This window comes from Hemiscyllium ocellatum, chromosome 3 (assembly GCF_020745735.1).
Source record: "Hemiscyllium ocellatum isolate sHemOce1 chromosome 3, sHemOce1.pat.X.cur, whole genome shotgun sequence".
NCBI lineage: Eukaryota > Metazoa > Chordata > Chondrichthyes > Orectolobiformes > Hemiscylliidae > Hemiscyllium > Hemiscyllium ocellatum.
Genome location: NC_083403.1, coordinates 83,844,471 through 83,860,706, shown reverse-complemented (window position 1 = coordinate 83,860,706; position 16,236 = coordinate 83,844,471). Strand labels below are relative to the sequence as shown.

General features: G+C 37.5%; 1 protein-coding gene across 5 annotated transcripts in view; it reads left to right on the top strand.

The window, feature by feature from the left end:
- runx2a (RUNX family transcription factor 2a) overlaps positions 1 to 16,236 on the top strand; it is a 151,361-nt gene that overhangs the window by 71,293 nt on the left and 63,832 nt on the right. The window lies entirely within an intron of this gene.

The window sequence follows — 16,236 nt, the reverse complement described above, 5'->3', positions numbered from 1 at the left end:
CCATTTCAAGACCAATCCAATGAATCAAGCTTCCCCATTGTTTCCTCATATTCCTGTGAAAGTGCTTAAGCATTCTCCAATGCTGATGAACAATAGTCAGCAAAATCTCCATTAAATTATGACATTGAAGCTTCCTGTGCTTTGGTGGTAATACATCCAAAATGTAAAGTTTACTGATGAGAATTCCCAATCTGTGCTCAGTTATCTGATCCTGGCCATTTATGTAGCACAACAGAGCATTATACCATCTTGCGGCACACAAATCATAAGGATTTTAAATTTGATGTGAATGTTGACACCTTTCCTTTTTAGCTCATTACATCTGAATTAGCTACAAAATAATTAGCTTTGGCATTTTTGGATAGCTACCAAATGGCCATGAAATGAACATAAATGCTCAATATTTTGGTGGTGCAGTCACTTGTCATTTTTGATGAACAACAGCCATCTTACTGTTATATTATTATTCTCACATAGAATTCGGTGGTATCAAACCATTATTTAGAACAAAGTAATTTACATAGTATTTTTGTGTTCATTTTCAAAATCTATGGATCAAATGGGCTGATAGTCTCATTTAGAAAGTATTTGGAATGTATGCAATGATTCCACTTATTACATAACTTAAACATGGTTTAAAATGGTATTATGCTTCAGTGCTGACTGTTAATTCATCAAAACACATGCATGCTTGCTTATTTCATATTCCAAATTTTAAATTTTAGAAATAAACAGAGTAAAATATGCTTTTACAGAAGTAAAGAACAGTAAAGCACAGAGGAAGCCACTCAGCCCATTGAGTCTGCACTGGCCATTTCAAAAACAAGCCTGTTAATCTAGCTTCCCCATTGTTTCCTTGTATTCCCATGAACGCTTTTCTCTTTCAAATATTTATCCAATTTCCTGTTCAATGCTATTATTAAATCTGTTTCCACTGTCCTGTTCAGACCGTGTGTTCCAAATGTTTGCCATTCAGTGCTTAAAAATGCCATTCTCATGTCTCCTCAGGTTCTTTAGTCAATCAGATTAAATGTGTCTGAAATCTTGTTATCAACCTTTCAGTCATCAGAAATAGTATCTCTTTGCTTATTGTATCTGAATCCTTCATGATGTTAAATACTTTATCAAATTTATCAATTTATCTCTACATCGAGGAGAACAACCACATCTTCTCAGTCTAAAAACATAATGAGAATTCTTCATCCCAAGAATCATTCCAGTAAATCTCTCCAGTACTCTCTCCAAGGTTTCATGTCTTTCCTAAAGTGTAGTGCCCAGAATTCAACATAATGTTCCAACTGTGGTCAAACTAATACCTTATATGTGTTTAACATATCTTTCTGACTTCTGTGGTCAATGCTTCTATTTTTAAAGCCAAAGATTCTGTCTGTTTTAACAACTATCATTTTTAAAGACTTGTAAGCAAACACAAGATAACTGTTTTTTGAAATTCCTTCAAACCTGTGCCTTTTTTTATTGTTTCTCCATATTCTTCCTACCACACTATCTCACTCCACACCTTGCTGCGATTAATTTCGTCCATGGTTCTCTCTGTCTCTTGAAATCTATTAGTATCATCCCTACTGCTTACTGTAGGTTGATGAAAGGAAGAGTGAGGAAAACAAAATAATATAAACAACAGGAGAAAAAGAGAACATGAGAAGCAACAAAGGAAGATAAAAGAAGTAAACCACAAAAAGAAAAGCGAAGTGAGGGAAGAAAAACATTAATTAAATATAATGCGATGCAGAATGGTATTATAAAAATAAATAACAAATATCCGTGTATAATCAAAGAAACAAATATTCTGTGTACAAACATGTGAAGAAAGGGAAAGCATGAGAACCATTTCAATGTCTTCCTTATGATTCCTTTAGTTTTTACGTAAGTGTTTTTTTTATACTCATTAGCAGAACCCAACAGGATAGATATGTTGCCAGGTTTCCTTCTGAGGGAGACAAATTTCCAGTTTTGCTCTTAAAAAAAGCAGTTACCAAATTTTGTGCTGTGTAAGTATAAATTAGGGGAAGTGATGGTCTAGTGGTAGTACTGCTAGACTGTTCATCCAGAGACCCATGTAATGTTCTGGGGAACAGGGATTGAATCCCATTGCAGCAGATTGTGGAATTTAAAATCACCCCTATAGTTTTAGTGAAGTACTAAAGAGGTGGGTGGTGCTTGCAGACAATGCATCATGTATTTATAAGCCTATGATTTTTCCAGCTGTTATACAGAAAGGGGAATACCACTTCCAACCAAAATCACTGGATTATAAAACCAGCCATAGTAGCTTTATCATCAATACCAGTAGCAACAGAGAAAAGATCATTTTAAAACTGTCCTTATTTCCATACAAATGCAAATTTTCTGTACAAAAACCTTTGTTCATTAATAGAGCTTGGGTTTCAGCTTCATGTGGGAAAGATTCCAGCAGTGAAATCCAGGAGGAAGATATGTAAGCCTCAAATATGACAAGCATACTATTTAAATAGCTGAAAATGTGTTGCTGGAAAAGCGCAACAGGTCAGGCAGCATCCAAGGAGCAGGAGAGTCGGTGTTTTGGGCATGAGCCCTTCTTCAGGAATGAGCGATTTAAATAGCACTTGTCAGCTTGCAATACTATTTAAATCGCACTTGTCAGCCTGCAATAAACTAAAGATGGTTGGGTAGAATAGGCGTTACATCAAATAATGAATATTAATATGATTTTATTTATTTGTCATTACACATGGGTAAAACATCAGAATTAGATGTGAGTAGAATTTCTGCTTGGACTGCCATGGTAAAATTAAATGATGAACATAATTTCAGTAGATGTTTAATGTTTAAGCCATTGGGCACTGAATTAAAACTTCTGCACAGATTAAAAAATATGTCAAGATTATTTTCTGTAGTTCTGAAGAATTTAACAGTACTTTGTATCAACAACTTGATCTCATTATTATCTTCTTCAACAACGTGTTTATGCCAACAGAATTTATGTGATTGAGAACAATAGTTCTGAAGTGTCAGGCCTTGAGAGCAATGGTCAGGGCTTTCATAAGAGGTAATGTGAATGGGTTTAAGTGATATATGATTGACAATTTAGTGTAGGTAATTCTGGAATTAATATATGCTAAATTGTTGACTGTGGTCAAGACTGAACTTAAGCAGAACCAGACAAGTATGAATATTGCACTACTCCACATGAGCATACAAATCTTGACGTCACATGACACCAGATTATAGTCCAACAGGTTTATTTGAAATCACAAGCTTTTGGAGCGCTGGTGTCATGTGATTTGTGGCTTTATCCACCTCACTCCAACACCAGCATCTCCACATCATACAAATTATGCAAAGTTCTTTTATAACAACTTGAAAGTGATTCCTGTAGACTATGCTGTTCAGATAATCAATCTATTTTATACAAAGATCCTTTTTGTGGTATTTTTACTGTAGTAGTTGGTGCAAGATGCAAGAAGGCGTCAATGATTTACTCTGCGCCATTGGCATTTTTCTTCTTGCCCTACAAGACAAAGGTTTCATGATTCTGGCTCCAAGACTGCTAACATATGATGCTAAGGATTGTGTGTAATGATTCTGAGGTTGAGTATCTCTGTGTAGAAGGGAGTATATAGGGGAACAAGAGATTACCAAGAAGAGAATAGGACTATGCCTGCACATGAGATAGATGGTTAGTTCCTTCATCTCTTAGAGCTTCAATATTGTCCTATATAGTATTCTCTATATAAAAAAAAGGGATTGTGATTTATTATGTACCATGTTGTTCTGAAAATAGGAAAGTTCTCTTGAGCTTCAGCTAATTTAAGGAGTGTGTACAATGATAAAGTATGAGATTATTCTGTCGCCCAGTCTGATTTCCTGTTATGATGTCCCTTTGACATTTAAGTAGAACAATTGTTCCAGACATAATTAATTATAGATGAATTTTATAATTAATTATAATTTTCAGTTTGTACTTATGCATGAGTAACCGTAGATGGTCAGCATTCAAAGAATTGTTATATTACATGAACTCTTTGGATGGGTGGAAGAAGCAAAATATGAAAACACTTTGGGGTATGCATACTTAAAAAGGTTACTTGTACAAAAAAAATCTATATTTGAATCTCACGGACAGCATTCACCCCATCAACTATCTCTGCCTGGTTGGTGCACCAATGTTTTGTCCTTTAGAACCAAAGCAAATTGCTTTCCTAAAGCACAAGTTCCAATGTGACATCAAAAAGTCAGCAGTGAATGATTAATCAGGATTTTAGCATTTCCCCTGTGCAGTAGGTAAGAATGTAGTTGTATAAATGTTTGCTATATCTATTTAAATTATATTTAGCAGTTGATCACATGCAAATATTTCATCAGACAGTCTGCAGTAAATGTGGGAGCCTGCACTGGATAGACAGAATATTCAGTATGTTGGGAGTATGAAAAATTAAGGCAATACCAAATCAAATTCAGAGCAAAATCTTTATTCAAGATTTGTGTGCAAATATTTATGTTCAAGTTTGTAACCTTTCCACTGACAACCCCTCCTCAGAAGTCACATCTCACATTTTCACAGAGTTTGTTTTTGGTGAGTGCACTCAACAGGATCAAATCTAGCTATTTTAACTCAGGTCTCCATCACCATACTGCAGGTCTAATTTCCAGTGAACCCGGTGAAATCAAAATGGAAGATAGCAAGTGGGAGTGGGAAGTGCAATGGAATGAGTGAGCTGGAAGTAGTTAAAATTGGGGCTATTTTTGAACAATATCACTTTCACACCTCAAATTCTTATTTTGGTTAAGCACAGCTAGATAAAGCCTCTAGTTAAAAGACCAAAAAAAAAGGATGGAATCCAGTTCCACATGGAGTCTGTTCCTTTTTTTAAGTCCAACCATTTGCAGTGGGGTGGTTATATGATATGTGGGAACTGGGTTATCACACTAATGCCCCAGAAAAGATTCCAATTTTCATGAGACATTGGGTTATTGAGTCACCTGCCCCTTTGGCAGGAGGCACATTACTGTAATTGGAGGTGGACACTGCTAATGCATTCGTATTAAATTGACAATGAATAAAACCCATTATACACTTGTCCATGGAGCACTGACAACATTTTAAGTACTCTGGGTCAATACATCAGAAAGACAGAGGATTGCACAAGCAACTGGCTCTCGATGTGTCACTTTTGCCCTGACCAACTATTTAACCACTGAAAAGTTAAAGGACTGAAAGAAAAAGAGCAATCTAGAAATTCATCTGCTGATTATTTTTGAACAAAGTAATGAAATCCTTTAAACAATGTTGAATCAAAGCTCAATGGGGAAAAAGTTCTTGTGGGACTCTTGTGGCACAGTGATAGTGTCCCTGTCCCTGTGCCATTAGGTGGGTATTCAAGTCCCACCTGCTCCACAAGTATGAATGAGCAGGCTGAATAAAAAAATCTCAACAATTGACCCTGTCACTAGGAATTGGAATGGGATTGACATCCATAGTTGCAGATGGTCAAACTGCAGATGCTGAAAGAATTTGGCTTGTTCGTCATTTTGTTTCAATACCAGGTAGTTCCACCAATTTAATTAGTAATTCAAATTCTGCACCAACAGAAAGGATTTGCTGATCATTGTGACTTGAGGAAAATGATATTAATATGGAGTGTTTTTGGTGTTATTGAGCAGATAATCAATGTAGTCTAACAATGTTTTTTGGTGTCAAACAGTCTTGCAAGCTGAGGGGAAAAAGGGAAATGGACATTGCTTTCAGATTGGCAAGATTTTGCAAGGTGCTTTCCTTTTTGATTTAGAGTTGCTGTGTGCTGTGTTCATAAAATGTCACAATTTCCAGTGTGTTTAAAGGATCAGCTTTCCAGCTGTTGACAGTTGATCTCTTTAACTCACATGTCAGTAACAGATTTTTTTCCACCGTCAGTTTCCAAGCAAGCAGTATTACATCACAGGTGTTTTTTTTAAAGAGAAAACATCTGGCACTCCCTCTTGGAAACACTTCTTAAGAGTATATGACCATCATGCACTAAAAGATTAAATATTCCTCCATCTTATAATTGCTGTGTTTAACTTTGAACTTTTTCCCCATTGAGCTTTGATTCAACATTGTTTAAAGATTTCATTACTTTGTTCAAAAATAATCAGCAGATGAATTTCTAGATTGCTCTTTTTCTTTCAGTCCTTTAACTTTTCAGTGGTTAAATAGTTGGTCACGGCAAAAGTGACACATCTAGAGCCAGTTGCTTGTGCAATCCTCTGTCTTTCTAATGTATTGACCCAGAGTACTTAAAATGTTGTTAGTGCTCCTGAACAAGTGTATAACGGGTTTTATTCAGAATGTGCTCAAGTAGTTATTTAATTCCTGAAATAAATTATCAGGTCACCTATTGCAAAATGAGCTACTGCTTTAAATAACCCAAATTAAGTATCAAAATTTCATCTTTCAGATAAATCTTTGCTACGCATTTAAAAGGCAAATGCTACATGCAAATTTTTAGAATTATTGACAGTTTCTCATTAAATTCAAGAATAGATAGAGCTTGAATAATATAGATTTTAATTTTCAAGATGATCAACCAAAAAATAAAAACAACACATCAGGAACATCAAATATGTTCACAAACAAAAATGTTTTTTACTTCTCAATAAAATATTAATGCTTTGTACTAATGTTTAGTCATTTTGCTTTGGTTTGTTTGATTTGCATATCATTATATTTTCAATGATTAACATATGATATAAGGCAGAGACTGTCTCAATAGTTACAAAAATGGCAGAGGAGGCAAAATAATCAGAAATCCCTCCTCCAAACATGACACCAACCATTTCTTGGGGTGGGAAATAGAACAATTAACTGAGTGATATGAGAAGAAGAATACCCTTGTTTGACTTTGATAACCAGGTGTCTTGGAGGATTCTCCTTTTAATCTGAAAGTTATTCATAGGATCTCACTTTGATTGTCCACATCTTCCATCATTAACACCACCAGTCAAATATCTTGTGAATAGCAAACATGGCATATAAAATGTGTCCAAAGATTTCTTTTATCACGGTTCAAAACTGCGGGACATGCAACAAAATGGCAAATGTGCAGGGTCCAAGCTCTGAGATTTGTGTCAAAAAACAGGTGACTGCTTACAAATCACTTTGGGATCAATTTGACAAGGTTCTTACTAAATCATATTACCTGAATCTTACTGATCTATGGACTTCTACTCAACGTTAATGACTTGAAATCTTTTATAACAGAAAGCAAGGTGTGCACACACTTCATGGAGCTCCATAACATACGCAACTTTAAAGTTGCAGTCTTTAACTGCGGCTCAGAATATTTATAAATGATTTTTGATGACATTGAGAATGAAAAATTGTGAACTCCATCGGAACAGGACAAAGTGCATTGTACAGATATCTCAATACCATTCACTTCTGGTGTTGTTTGAATTCATTAATCCATTAGGGCTTTAAATAGTTCTTCTGCTAGTACATCCTTTAATGTCAGGTAGTTAGAGTTATTTTTCTTGTGCTACTAAATGGTATACAAGCTAAAATATGCATTTCTAGTGAAGTGATTCATAAGTACAATCCTTAGAACAGGTAACAGTTTTCATGCACAAGTGTGCAATCACTTTTTTGTTCATTTACATACATGTGGCATGAGTTTAAATTCACCAAGTTCATACTCCCAATGGGATCTATGCTTAAAATGGGGTGCCTAAGACAAAGCACCATACTCCTTCCTCCCTGTGCTCACCTTGAGTGCAGCATCCCAATGGAATTTGGGGAATACTAAATTTACCCCAAAAATAACAAGAAAGGGTACACCTTGTGAGGTAAAACTGAAAGTTCTGGAGAAACACAGCAGATTGGCAGCATCTGTGGAAGAAAGAAACAGTTAGCATTTGAAATTCAATATGATTTCTTTGAAACTGAAAGGGACTGCAAAGTGATGAGTTCTATGCTGGAGGAAACGGGGAGAATGAGGAGCAAGTGAAACGGTTGGTGAAGGTAGCCCAAAGCAAAAATCAAAGGGAGTGTGAATGGTAGCAGTGAAACAATGTAGATAAAAACTAGGTATTAATGAGAGGTGGAAACAGCAAAAAATTGGTCAGCTCTTCTGAGGGAAACCCCATGCAAACAAAACACAGAGGAGCATAATCATATTGGAGGACAGAATATATGAATTTTGTAAGAGTGGACATTTATTGCAATACAGAATGTTTTACTTCCCTATGAAGTCATTGCCCCAAATTTTCTAATCAGTATTAGAAGCCCAGTTTCCAAACCTGATCAGAACAAAACATACACTCGTATCCTGTTATGGCCAGTCACCAAGTCAGGTTCCCCAATTTGTTACAGTTCCAGATGGGATATCTGAAATCCATTAAGCTCCCAAGTGAGGAAAGGTAAATTGGCTTCCCTTCTTTATACACCATCTTTTAAAAGGTTGCCTTCACTTGTGGATACATTTCTCCCAAAACAAATGAATTCATGTTTTAAAAGGAGTCATTTAATCTGGCTTTCTTGTGTTAAAAACAGTGGGTTGGTGCAGGTGTGAGGATAGGGTTTCTGGTGGATGAAGGGTAGTTGGATCAATGGGTGTGGTGGCCAGTGGGCGAGGAACTATGGCATCAGTAATGTGAAGTTTTGGGGCACAAGTTGGTTGAGGGGGTACAGTTTCAAGATGGGTGTCAGGGTGGCAGCTGTGGCAGGTAAGGTCTTAGGATCTATGGGTGTTCAAGTTGTAACTGCAGGCTTTTCAAGTGTGTGAAGTCTGGGACAAAGGTGTGGTCTTTTGTATTTAGGACAGAGGTGGACTCAGAACAGGTTGATTCAAGTAGACTGCTTTAGTGTGAATCAAGGGTTTTAGTTGACAGAGTTGGTTACAGAAGACACAGTCCACATTGGGTCAAGTTGGAATGGGTGGGAGGTGCAATGGAGGGGGTCAGGTCTGGAAGTTGGAAGGTTCAGTCTAGAAGGTGTGGATGGCCTGCTCAGCTTTGGAGCTTGAGTGGAGTGGGATGTGCTTTGAGTCATGTCTGGAGTGATAGGGAAGTGGGATGAGGTCATGTCTGGGTCCTAAGAGGGAATGTGTGGTTGGGTTGAGTATGGAGTGATGGTGGGAAGAGGGCTATTGAATCTGACGCTAAGCCAGAACAGAGGGGAGTTTGAAGTTGAGAGACAGGGCAAGTCTAATGCAGAATATACTGGTGGGTGGTGCTGGGTGTTCATATAATGTGCAATACGAGTGAGTGAGGGCTCAGATTTGTAGAAGTTAAAGCAGATTTTAATCCTTTAGCATTACTTGGCTAATTATTCAGCTAAGTAAAAAGTGAGGTCTGCAGATGCTGGAGATCAGAGCTGAAAATGTGTTGTTGGTTAAAGCACAGCAGGTCAGGCAGCATCCAAGGAACAGGAAATTCGACGTTTCGGGCCAGAGCCCTTCATCAGGAAGGGCTGATGAAGAGCTCTGGCCCGAAACATCGAATTTCCTGTTCCTTGGATGCTGCCTGACCTGCTGTGCTTTAACCAGCAACACATTTTCAGCTCTAATTATTCAGCTAAGTAAATCAGAATTCTCTGAATTCTCCTACTCTAATTAAGGGTCAGGATTTGTTTGGAGGGATACAGACGCCCAATAATTTCCTATCAGATTGTACATAAATATCTGTACAATTCTCATATATTTAGTATGTTAGAACTTACACATGCTCCTGACATTCTGCAGGGTTCCTCTCATCTCTAGTTACCTGGAGACTAGAAGATCTGGACCATTATATAAGAAATTGTTGAGAGATCTTTGTGCTTCTCTTCATCTTCCAAAAATTAAAACTTTTGTGAAACAGCTTTGTAATTTAAGGTGGAGAATGAGGAACAAGTGGAACGGTTGGTGAAGATAGCCCAAAGCACCTCTTTAAAAGTCCTTGGCTTGTCTGACATACTAGCAAGGAGTTACATTCTTATGGTGGTAGAATTGTGACAGGTCTAGTAAATTTTGTAGAAGTGTACATATTTTGTGAGTGTTTCCTGTACTAGAAATAGCCTAACGGAACTGCAGCTTTCTTGAACTTTCAAAATTATGGCAGGACAAAAAAGAAAAAGAGCTGTGGAAAATGACTACAGCAGCTTTCTGTTAACAAGGAAGTGCTTGCCACAGAAGCTTCCTGCTTTCAGCCACATCATCAAAATCAAGGAATGATGGTGACAGCTCAGTTTGCAAAATTTGGGATGGCTCAAAGCATTGGTCAATCAATAAAAAACTGAAAGCAACATCAGACAATCTTTCAACTCCTCTCTGATCTAAATTGAGATCATTTGGCTCCTGTTGTCCATGAGCTCATAGTGAATAATTGCATCAACATCATGGTCTTGCCAGAAATCTGGCTGAGGGATGATAGTTTTCCTTGAATAAAGCCTCCCCATCAGGTTATATCTTCCACCAATTTCCCCAACACACTATTGTGCAGATGGTGTGGCTTTTATCACCAAAATGTCACCTTGGTCTGTCTCTCTACTCCTTGAATACTTCATCTTCCTTTGAACTCTGATTCTGGATCAACATATTTCACTTTAAAATTCAAAGCAATTGTCCTCTGTCTTACACTAATTATGAACATTTTCTCAATAAGCTATCTTCACTTTCTTCACTCAGCCTGATGTGCAACTATCAAAGCTCATCATGTTCTCTCTCCCCTGAGCTCATCTATGTCTTTATTACTTTTTGATTTGATGATTGTAGTGCACACCTAGCTGGCCTTCCTATTTCTATGATTCTAATCTCAAGGTTATTGAAAATTCCACTGTATGTTTATTCACTGACACCTGTGCTTGCTGATCTGCACTGACTCCCTGTTAAGCAGCATTTTGATTTTAAAATAAAATTTGTTGCATGTGTTTTTAAAATCAGCAGTTTATTCACAATATGCTCTGCCAAGGTTTTTAAACCACATCCTTCTTTATTATGGAGAAGAGTACATTTTTGGAAAGCTGACATTACTGTGCCCACCAGCTTTGCTAATAAAACGATTTTCCAGATATCCTTGCAAACAGGCAGAAATAATATAAACTATCACTCAGAAGTGAACCTAATTTTGAATATATTTCATTTGATGACTATATTCTACAAGCAAGCAAAAATTAAGTTCCATTTCCCACACTATGGAGTCATAGAGCTGTACAGCATGGAAATAGAGCCTTCGGTCCAACTCATCCACAACAACCAATATCCTGAATTAATCTAGTCCCATTTGCTAGCATTTGGCCCTTATTCCTCTAAACCCTTCCTACAGTACACTGCAGAACCCTTGAAGCATTCTGTCTAAAATTTTGAAATGTAGTTTTTTTTTCAGTAGTGTAGAGTTTCACCAAAATGCTTTGGTTCAAATTAGTCTACTCTCCTAAACTTTGGGCATTTTTTCACTTAGGACAAGTCATTTTTAAAAAAAAGTCTCCAATTAGGCCATTGCTGCAAAAGTTTCATGTCTTCATTGCCCATTATTTGTTCAAGTTATTAATAACATTAGAAGGTTGTTCTGGTTCACTGTGCAGGTTTTGATTTTGAAGCTATGGATTTAATTAAAAAGGCTACTTAACTCAATGTTTTAAAAAGTACTGACATCACCCTTGACATGAACTAGGCCGACATGCCATGAATGAATTTTCAAAAAAGTGTCCTTCATTAACTTGCACTATCATCAGTCAGTCCACCCTCATTCAGAGAGATCATAATCTAACATCTTCTTCAGTTCTTTACCTAATGGCAAACTGTTGGTGTTTATTTATGTATCACAGTGTTGTGATATGTAATTACAGGTAGAGCAAGGAGGGGCCCCAAGACCATCCAACTGGAATCGAATTGAACCCTCTACTGTTGATTTTAGTCTGATCTGCATGCTAGCCCTTCAGCCAATTGAACTAATGACTGTTCCCAATTATAAGACAGTCTCTACTAATTGAAATCAGGGATTCAGGAGAAATGTCTTAACAGAGAGAGGTGACAATGCAGTTGAGTTGTAGTTGAGGTGAATAATATATATGCATTTCCAGGAAGGTGGGCAAGTACATGTGGGAGAAAATCATAGAATTTCAGATCATAGAACCGTTATAACGTGGAAAGATTAAAATGTCTGCTTGCCTAGATGTTTAGGTAAATCAAAAGTATTTGCTTTTGGTTCATTATTTACAGACTGGTTAACATCTGTTGTTGCACTATAATTTGGATCAATTGGTATATTTCTGATAAAACATCCTGAAATGGAGTGTTTTATTTCCCCCTCCAACCCTATTTTAATTTAATCTCTGCCCTCCCCTTCACTTTTTTGATCAAGCAGAATTGCCCTTTGATGAGAAGGGCACTGCTTGTCACTGGCCACTCAGATGTTTCCTTTCTTCCTGGAAATTGAATAAAGATTAGTACATCTGTTGTCTTTCACTGTGTCTCACACCTGCACACACACATCATGGGTGCAGGAGAAAATATGAGCACAAAAAAAACAGGAGATTTAGAGTCTCCTCATTTTGGAAAAAAAACACCCTGAAACAAAAACATATATGGGAAAGTTAGCATTGACCCTCTGAAGAGCATCCCACCCAGACCCAGTCCCCCCCAACCCCACATTTTACCATGCCTAACCCATCTAGCCTGCACATCCTTGGGCACTACAGGCAATTTAGCATGGCCAAACCACCTAACTGCACATCTTTAAACTGTGGGAGGAAACACACGCAGACAAAGGGAGAATGTGCAAACTCCACGCAGGCAGTTGCCCAAGATTGGAATTGAACTTGGTCCTGGCTGCTGTGAGGCAGAAATGCTAACCATTGTGCCACCATGTCACTCCGCTGGGAAAAGAATAGAAGAATTTCCTGATGGGGTGAGATGGAGTAAGATGAAATATGGCCATGCATAAACACTAACAGAGCCCAAAATATGCAGTTTTTGTGCTCTAAATACTGTATATTTGAAAAACAGGGGTGTTCTCCATGGTGTCCTGGTCATTTATTATTCAACCAACATTAATAAAATAGATTTCTCTAGCCAGTCACTCCTACATTGCTGTTTGTCAGATATCACTTTGTGTATTCTAGATATCACATTTCCTACTTTACAACAGTAAATACTTTTCAAAGAACTTCATTGATTGTAAAGAGCTTTAGGACATTCTGAGATTGTCTTGGCACGATCTGAATTAAAGTTAGATCTTCTTTTCTCCTCGCCTCCCTGTCCAGAATACAGATAAATCTGTATTAAACTAATCCCATGCTCTGTTCATAACTAATGTCATAGAAAATGTAATTATCATATTTAAAAGGCTAAATGTCCAAAGCTTTTTACAGAGTTTACAACCTATAAAGAAAATGTTTATCTCACCTTCGGAACTTGATATATTGGCTACATCTATGCAGCATTGCCCACAAACTGACCATCAATATGGTGCAGCACTTTATAAAATGTATAGGACAGTGCTCAATTTAGAACTGACCATCTCCTAATAGCAATGCAGTCCAGGGAGTTATTGTTGTCACCATTGTGTTGTTTATTGTTTGAAAGTAAACAGTGAACTGTGCAAGGCACACAGACTAAGGTGCATTTCATTGTAGTGCGAATGGTGCAATAGCATAACAGAAAGCGAGATAATCCTGTTTGCAGACTCTGTTACACTCTAATGCTTTGCATAGAGTCAGAAAGGCTGCCTATTGAATTCTCTGAAGACTACATAGTAGAACAAGAATTGTTGAATAATTTATTGGATTGCAGCAATATTGCCATGTGTTATTAAATGCTTGGTATGAGGTTGCTTTTTGTTGTCCTTTGAGAAATTAATGTGCTGGTGTGAAATGATATACACGTAATATTATAAACTGCTTACACCAGCATTGGATTTGGGCCAGCAAAATGTGCCAGGTCCATAGTAGTGCTGGTGTTGCATAAAGTCATTTCACATTTGTATTGCAAATGCCAGGCTTATACCAATCAATGGATCTGAATTGAATTCGAATTTGACCATCATTTTCATTTCAACAAATTCAGAGTTCTACTCCTGTTATTTGATTGTAAATCCATTAGAGACTTTTTATGCATTGTTTCTGAATGGTAAATGTGGCTGAAAAAATCATTGTTCTTATCTAAACTGGCGAAGCAATTGATTCAAATCCAAACCTGTAGTGATCTCAATCAAATGATTTAACATTCTTTAGCTAACAGCAGCAACAATATTTCATGAACCAATAGCAGATATACAGGATTGTTGTACATACTTGGTTAACTACAGACCCAAAACAAAATAGTTTGTAATACAGACCAAGTAGCTTTGGAGGTTGTTGCATTTTGTTGGTCAACATTTTCATGAAAACAGAAAGTTTGCAGTATTACATTAAGTATATATGCTAGAAGCATTTCTTTCTTAAATAACTATAGTTGGATCAATAGTTCAATGAAGACAAAGTTATAAGGAAGGTGACATACTGCAGATGAGATACCAGCAAAAGAAAGCAGTAGGAAGCTAGCATCAATAATGAATGAAATCCTGTCATTTTGCTGATTTCACAATGATGCAATCTAAAACTTAGGGACATTTCAAGGACTTTTGTGTAAAGTGATGGCAATGAGCAGGAATATTGTAAAATTAACTTAGTTTAGGAAAAGTCAGAAAAATCTTTTCAGCAGGACCACTGCCACATTGAAATTTGGTAACTGTAATTTTGGTTTATTCATTCATGGAGATGGGATTCATTGGCAAGACCAGCAATTACTGCTCATTCCTAATTGCTAAAGGCAGGTAAGAGTCAATCACATTGCTGTGTAGCTGGAGTTACGTGTAAGCCAAGCCTGGTAAGGATGGCAGATTCTTTCCATAAAAGGCATTAGTGAACCAGATCACCATCCTCGCAAACCACAACCCCACCCCCCACCCCACCACCCCCGGACCACCAATAGCAGTTTCATGATCATCATTAGACTCTTACTTCCAGATTCTTTTTTGAATTCAATTTCCACCATCTGCCAAAGTATGACTCAAAATCACCTCCCCATGAAGGGGATCTACAATGTTAAGAGTCAAAATGAATTCAGAATTGTTACTGTGAAGAAGAAGACACAAGCTTAGAACCAAGTCAGTTTTGAGAGATCTCAGCAGGCTCTTAACCCTGGGTTGAACAGATCTTGGACATTGTTGCGAAAGCTGTTAGATGATATAGATCCAGGGCTAGTAGACGTATAATAATGTAATCTTTTGTGTCAATTTTACTCCTTTCTGTGCAATCATGAGGTATAGGAGCTGGAATGTTCTTCTGGGTATTATGAGGAAGGCTAATGCCTTCTTTAACCCTCAATCATAATATTCATCATAGCAATTCACCACAGCACTCTCTCACCTACCTCCACTCATTGCCCCTCCACTGGGTAAGGATTTATGTTGATGTCAAGAAATCATTTCCTCAGGTCACGAACAGACTTTTTTTAGCCTGAAATTCCACTTCTATCCTCAGCTCCCATTTCATTCCTGAATGGAATAAGAAATGGTCAGTGCTTGAAGTGGGTAATAAAGGATGTCACTCAAAATGGCACAAGCCTTGTGCCAGCATTATCATACAAGCTGATTGCTCGCCCACCCCAAGTGTCACTGTAATGCCCCGATTCTACTGCTAATACAAAAAAGAAACTACATATGAAATCCAATGGCTCAGCATTTAGCCCTGCTACCTCACAGCACCAGGGCCTGAGTTCAATTTCAGACTTGGGCGATGGTCTGTGGGGAGTTTGCATATTCTCCCTTGCATATTCTCCCTGTGTCTGTGTAAATTTCCTCTGGGTGCTTTGGTTTCCTCCCACTGTCCAAAGAAATACAGATTAGGTGGATTGGCCATGCTAAGTTACCCATCGTGTCCATGTCCAGGCCGGATGGGAAAATGCAGGCTTACAGTAGGGTGGATCTGTGTAGGATGCTCTTTGGAGGGTCAGTGTGCACTCGATGGGCCGAATGGCCTGCTCCCACATTGTAGGGATAATGTGTTTTGCTGTCTTATTTCAAAATGCTATGACTATAGAGACCAGTAACCTTGAGTTTAATGCCACACATTTCATTGACCATGAACAATTTTGACTTATAAGACATCTACCTGTTTAATCACATCAACAGAATATTTTGGCTGAAAAATGTAATACCCAGTAAAAACATGTTGCTCATGTCTAAACAATAATTGTGGAAAAAAGAGTTATTGCTGTTGCACTGTATAAACGATAAGAACAA